Here is a 6,133-nt window from a genome sequence, read left to right as displayed (position 1 = left end):
GTATCAGGGTATAACTGAGGGGGAGAATCAAGTGACCTCTTGACCTTAATAAGAGTTTGGTTACTATTGATAGTTACCATTTATTGGGTATTTACTGTGTGTCAGGCACTGCCAGTCATTTTTCATACATTATCTCACTTAACCATCGCAACAACAAATGAGAAAAACCAAGGCCCAAGGTCGCATAAAAGAGGAAATATTGGACCCAAGGCTTGTGCAGCTCCAGCGGGGGTGGGGGTGATGGTGTTAGATTCGCTCTCTAGATAAGGTCACCTGCTTCAAGTCTTGGGATTAAAAGTTATTCCTCAACAAAATTACATACTGTTTCCATGGGTCCCTTGTAAAGTTTAAAACCATGTCAAGGGTTCCTATATGTGGGAATCAGTCCTATTTGAGTGTCCTGTTCCACTTTTAGCTAGTTTCAAATGAATAACGGACACTGTCAGTAACAGTGACCAGCACTGCAGCTTCTCTCTGCCCTCACCTCATGGTTAGGGCAGCCCTGCAAGTGCCCATCTAAAGTCTAGCCCCCTGTCAGCCAGAGTTGACCCACTCTCTCAGACTCCCTCAACCACTTGGCTTCCCCAGTCACCCTGGGCAAAGCACAAAAGTTCAAGTTGTTTTTAACTTGCTTGGCTATTTTCAATCCCATGTGAGGTGCTAAGCGTACAAAGGTAAATAAGATATGGTCTCTGAGAGTAAGGACCTCGGGTGGGGAGAGATGTGAATAAGCTTGGTATCGTAACACAAGGCAATGTGAGGCCGTGACAAGAACGTACCTCGTACCAAAGAGAACCTGTCAACTGTCTGGAGTAGGTCCCTGACAGTGTCACAGAGGAAATGACACTAAAGCTTGTCTTGGAGAATGAGTGGGAGTTTGCAGAATGAGGGAAAAGGGGGACTCCAAGCAGGGTGAACCCCGTAACGGTGGCTCAGCTGTGAAACAGAACAGGTTTCTTGGCCAACCACAAGTGCTTCCTCTTTGTGGCTGACATATATGGTGAGAGGTAATGAGGCTGGGGGCATAAGAGGAGTGGAAGGTGAAGTGGAAATGGTTAGTAGGGGCCAGATTAGAGCAGAGCTTCTCTACCATGTGAAGAGTCTGAACTTTTATCCTTCAAGCCAGTGTGTCTCAAACATTCCACTCAAGTACCCCAAAAGGCAGTGTGGAGAGTTCAGGCCTGGAGGTATCTTGAGTTCAAACTCTCTAAACGTCTTGTCTTTAAAATCATGTGATTCTTGCATTCTACTTCATCATATGTCTGGGTTTTTTTAAAATATTTTTAAATGTTTTCCTGAATCTCTAAATAAAATTGAAGCTTGAGAAAGATATAACTATTTTATAGCTCCTCACTCTGTTTCCTTACATGACTCCCCCATGCCCAGAAGTTGTTTCAGCCAGTTTGAGAAGGGCAGCCATAGGGACTTAGGCAGAGGAGTTATGTTGATAAGATTTATCTTCTAGATAGAGCCTCCTAGCTGGTGTTGAGGATGGGTCAGAAGTGGGAGAGACTAGAGGAAGAGAGACCAGGTGGGGGGCTCTGCAGTGACCCAGGCAAGAGATGGTAAAGGTGATGGAGATAAAGAAGGAGAACAGACCTGAGAGCTATTTAAAAATGGAATTGATAGTGTTGGAAAACTGTTCTGGTATAAGCAGTTGGAGAGAAGATGTGGGTTAGGATCACCCTCAAGTTTTTCTTGGATAGTGATGTCATTAACAATAATAGGGAATATAAGAAAGTTAGGTTTGTGAGGGGGGAAGGGTAAATAAGTTTAATTTAAGCCTATTGAGTTTGAGGTGCCTGTGGGACATAGGGTTGGAGATATCTAGAGAGCAATTACATATACAGGTCTGACAGTTGGAAGAGCTGATTGGGATGGAGATACAGATTCAGAAGTCATGGGAATACCTGAGGCCACTCAAGAAGTATGTATAGAGGGAGGAGAGAGAAATGAGATGGGAATCCCCGGGATGTTTAAGGGCAGATTTAGAAAGTAAGGGAGAATGGAAAAAGGAATGTCAAAAAGTCAAGAGGACTCATCACTTCCTGGTGAATGGCCAATTCCAGGGCTGAGGTAGGGAAAGTACAAGATGAGCCGGGAACATCTTTTACCAGAAAGCAAGGGAAGGTTCAAAGGATGATGGGGACAAATCCAAAGGACACAGGGGCCAACTTGAAGTTTCTTCCTCTGGCCAAATCTGTGGCCATTGAACATCAAAACAAATAATAAGAAGAAAGGATTATAACCCACTGGGGGGGAAATCCCTGTCAACACTGATATAAATAAATAAATGGCAGTGGGTCTGAACCCTAAACCAGGAACTGGCAATGTGTGCCCATTGGATTTCAGAAACGCTATGAACTAGTAACTGCTGTGTGTGCCTTTTTTTTCTCCTTTTCGAAATGATAGTGTCCATAGAAATTACCCTATATGCCTGTGCCTCTGGTGTATGCTGGGTACGCATAAGGCAGATGATGTGTCTCTTTACTTCACAGGTCTTCAGATCAAGAGGACTGGTACTCAAGGAATTATATCCAAGGAACTGGGCCTGAAAAGCCATATCCACACTGGGCCCTGAGTTAGATGTTGAGATCCTGGACTTCAAGTTGGTGCTGTCATGGATTGAGACTTGGGGGTCTTGAGGGAGGGGATGAGTGTATTTTGCATTGAGTGGCATGTGAGTTCTTGTCATTAGGTGGTAGGGTGTAGCAGATAGCATTTTCCAAAGATGATTCAACAATATCTCTCATCCATGCTCTTATTACGTGACTTGGACATTGCTCCCTCTGAGAGGTGTGGCCTATGTTCCCTTCCTTTGATATTAGGTAGACTTGGTGACGTTGTTCAACCAATAGGATATGGTAGAAGTGATGTCTGAGGCAAGGTTATAAAAAAAGATGCAGGGACTTCCCTGGTGGTCCAGTGGTTAAGACTCCACTTTCCAGTGCAAGGGGTGTGGGTTTCAATCCCTGGTCGGGGAGCTAAGATCCCACGTGTGTCGCCGCCAAAAAACCAAAACAGAATACAGAAGCAATATTGTGACAAATTCAATAGAGAGTTTAAAAATGGTCCACGTCAAAAAAAATCTTTAAAAAAAAAATGATGCAGCTTTTCTCTTACTATTATATTCACCCTTGAAACCTTCAACTACCATATAAGTATTCCAACTGTCCCAAAGCCACCATGTAGTGAGAAAGCTAGCTCTGAGACAATATGAAGAGAGAGGGTTGTCTAGTTAGCCCCCTGCTGTTTTTAAGCTCCAGCCACCATCTGACTGTAACCACTTGAGAAACCCTGAGTCAGAGCCACCCAGCGGAGCTCTTCCTGAATTCCCATCCCACAGAAACAGAGATAATGAAATGGTTATTGTTTTAAACCACTAAATTGAAGTGATTTGTTTTGCAGCAATAGATAACTGACACACAGTAAAATGTTAACATGTGGAGAATCTGGATGAAGGGTGTACAGAAACTCTTTGTAGAATGGTCATTTATCCCATGTGTGACAAATGGGTGGGGATACAAGGACCATAGTCTCTTCTCGGGATTACTCAGGACCAGCCAGCTACCTCTGATGCCAGCTACCATCCAAGTCCACACCTACAACCATGGAGATGTGCTGGAACTTCAGAATGGAGAAGCAAAATAAACTGAGTCTGAAAATTTTCCCTTGTCCTTGTGACACCCAGACACCCTATAGATACAGTTAGGAACAGCTTCAGTTCTCCAACTCTGTAGCTAGGAAAAGTGTAGCCTGCATTTTTACTGTCCTAACCCCTTGATTTGCTCTGGGAATTATCCTCTACAAGAAAACCTCTCCTTTCTGAGAACTGCCTTGGATGGGTGGAGACAGTCTTGACTCAGCATATGCTGTGTCCCTCTCTATTCTTACTCTATTTGTAGTCAGCTGCCTTCTCCTTCTCTCCTGAGAAAATGGGCTCAGTCAGAGTGCTTTGACACCCATAGTCCTGGGGTGGAATCTCTGGGAGCTATACAGGGAGACTCAGAAAAGAATGCTAGCCTACGAATTCTTACTTCTGAGTCATTCAAAGAGAATGCAGCATGTCAACAAGCCCAGCAGAATCCAGTAATGTTCACCAAGAGCGCTGGATCTGAGCTGGGTTAGGAGATGGTAGAATAGTAAGGCATGAAGAGCTTGTACTGATTATAGAGGGTGACAGGAATCATTGAAGAGGTCAGTACCTTGTGAGAAAATTTATTCAGTGGAAACATTAGGGACAGTGTAGAAGGGAGACTAGCTACAGGTGAGGAGTCAGGAAATAGAGAATGCCAGAGTCTAAATTAATAGATGACTAGAGTTTTGGCATTAAGATGGAGAGCTAAGTGAGTGAGAGAGGTGTAATAGTATCTGTGGTACTTAAAGATTAAATATGTGCAAAGATCATATGGAAAATATTACTGGAGACTCTGAGGCAGTTAGGTCAGAGAAAGTGAGGATGAACAAAAAAAAATTTTAACCTTTGACTCCTTTCACTTATTTCTTTGGAGTCAAAGAAGATACCTCTTTGAAAACTCTTTGAAGAAAATCTTTGTCTTCACTTGATCCAGTTCCATAAGCACTTATTGGAACTCTACTATGTTTCATATTGGGTGCTAGATGCTGAGGGAGCAGATGAATAAGACAGAATTCCTGCCTACAAGGGGCATGTAGTCTGGTTGAAGAGACACATGCAAACCAAGGACAATACTGTAAGATGTGTATGGAGGTATACAAAAGGAGGTATGTACAAGATGGGTACAGAGGTGACCTTAAGATATCCACGGGAGTCAGGGCTGAGGGAAGGAGACCCAGAAGTAGTTTGCACAAAGAGAACCAAGCTAATGAAATCATGAAATGGTGAGCATAGTGGAACCCTGGGTGGAGTACTGGAGGACAAGGACAGTAGGTGTGGACAGGAAGAAGAGGGATCTAGAAGAACTGGGGAGATCCATAAAAGCTGACCTAGAACAGGGAATTTGGGAACACCAATGAACATATCAAGGAGGGAGCTAGTTATGAGGGGGTAGAATTTAAACTAGCTAGTGGGCAAGATGAAGAAACAGGTATCGTTTACAAATGCATTGGGACAGAGACAATAAGGTTGATAAAAATTCGTGACCTGTGTATAGAAGACTTTGTTAGCTCCATTTAGAGGTAAAGGTATAGACTTTTTGGCAGGAGACAAAAAGGAATGCTTAACACAGGCAGAGGAAAATTGAATTTGGGGATTAGAGTAACAGGCTGCGACTGAAAGCCATAAACCAAGAGAGGAGAGAAAACCCAGCCTTAGCTCTCTCCTGTTGCTAAAAAAGAAGAAATATTCTCCCCTTTCTCCTTTGCAGTAGCCGTGAGACAGATAAGAATCCGTCATCTAGAGGGAGGAGATATGGGGATACATGTATATGTATAGTTGGTTCACTTTGTTATAAAGCAGAAACTAACACACCATTGTAAAGCAATAAAGATGTTAAAAAAAAAAAAGAAGAATCCGTCATCTGGCTACTATGGCATCAGGTGTAAATGGTTGTTCTTTCTGTGATCAGTTAGGGTGGAGGAATTGTTACGCCGTTGCTAAGGAAAGAGGAAGGGGCTGTTTCCAGTTGCCATGGTGACAAGGTAAGAGCGTTCCCTCGATACCGCCGTAAATTTATGAGGCGGTGTCCTCTCCTTGTTGCTATGGCAACTTAGAGGGACTGTTCTCGTCGTCCCCACCTCCCATCGCAGTTGCTAACACAAGGTGGAAGTAGGGGCTGTCCTTCCCTCTCCAACCAGTTGCCTTGGAGACGGCTGGTGCCCTGGCCCCGCCCCGCTCGGACTGACAGCGGTGGCCGCATCGCGCCTGCGCAGTGCTCTCTTCCCCCGCAGTCTCTGTGCGTTGAAGCCGGAGACCGCGGCGGCCTCTGTTAGGACCCTCCGCCCCAGAGCCGCCGGCCGGAGCCGCAGCCTCAGCCGCAGCGCCCCCGCCGCCTGTCCCCCTCCCCCGCTGCCTCCGCCGGAGCCATCTCGCGCACTGTGAGTCCAGGCCGAGGCGGCTGACGCCGTGGGGCTGAGTCAGCGGGAGGCCCGGGCCCGAGCTGGGGGAGGGGAACCGAGTTGCCCCCCTCGCCTCCCGCCCCGCCCACCCGCCCCC

General features: G+C 45.5%; 1 protein-coding gene across 2 annotated transcripts in view; it reads left to right on the top strand.

Annotated features, from left to right (window-relative positions):
• The first annotated feature begins 5,855 nt into the window (after positions 1 to 5,855).
• The window catches only part of MAPRE3 (microtubule associated protein RP/EB family member 3), a 46,608-nt gene continuing 46,330 nt past the window's right edge, over positions 5,856 to 6,133 (top strand). The window contains exon 1 of one of the 2 annotated variants that reach the window (XM_024764485.1): positions 5,856 to 6,015. The gene's annotated coding sequence lies outside the window, so the exon portion shown is untranslated. The remainder of the gene's footprint in view (positions 6,016 to 6,133) is intronic. The other variant, XM_024764486.1, reaches the window with a different exon arrangement.

The sequence above is a fragment of the Neophocaena asiaeorientalis genome, unplaced genomic scaffold (genome assembly GCF_003031525.2).
Source record: "Neophocaena asiaeorientalis asiaeorientalis breed wild unplaced genomic scaffold, Neophocaena_asiaeorientalis_V1.1 scaffold345, whole genome shotgun sequence".
Classification (NCBI taxonomy): domain Eukaryota; kingdom Metazoa; phylum Chordata; class Mammalia; order Artiodactyla; family Phocoenidae; genus Neophocaena; species Neophocaena asiaeorientalis.
The sequence above is the reverse complement of the archived record's forward strand: the minus strand, read 5'-3'. Positions and strand labels throughout refer to the sequence as shown.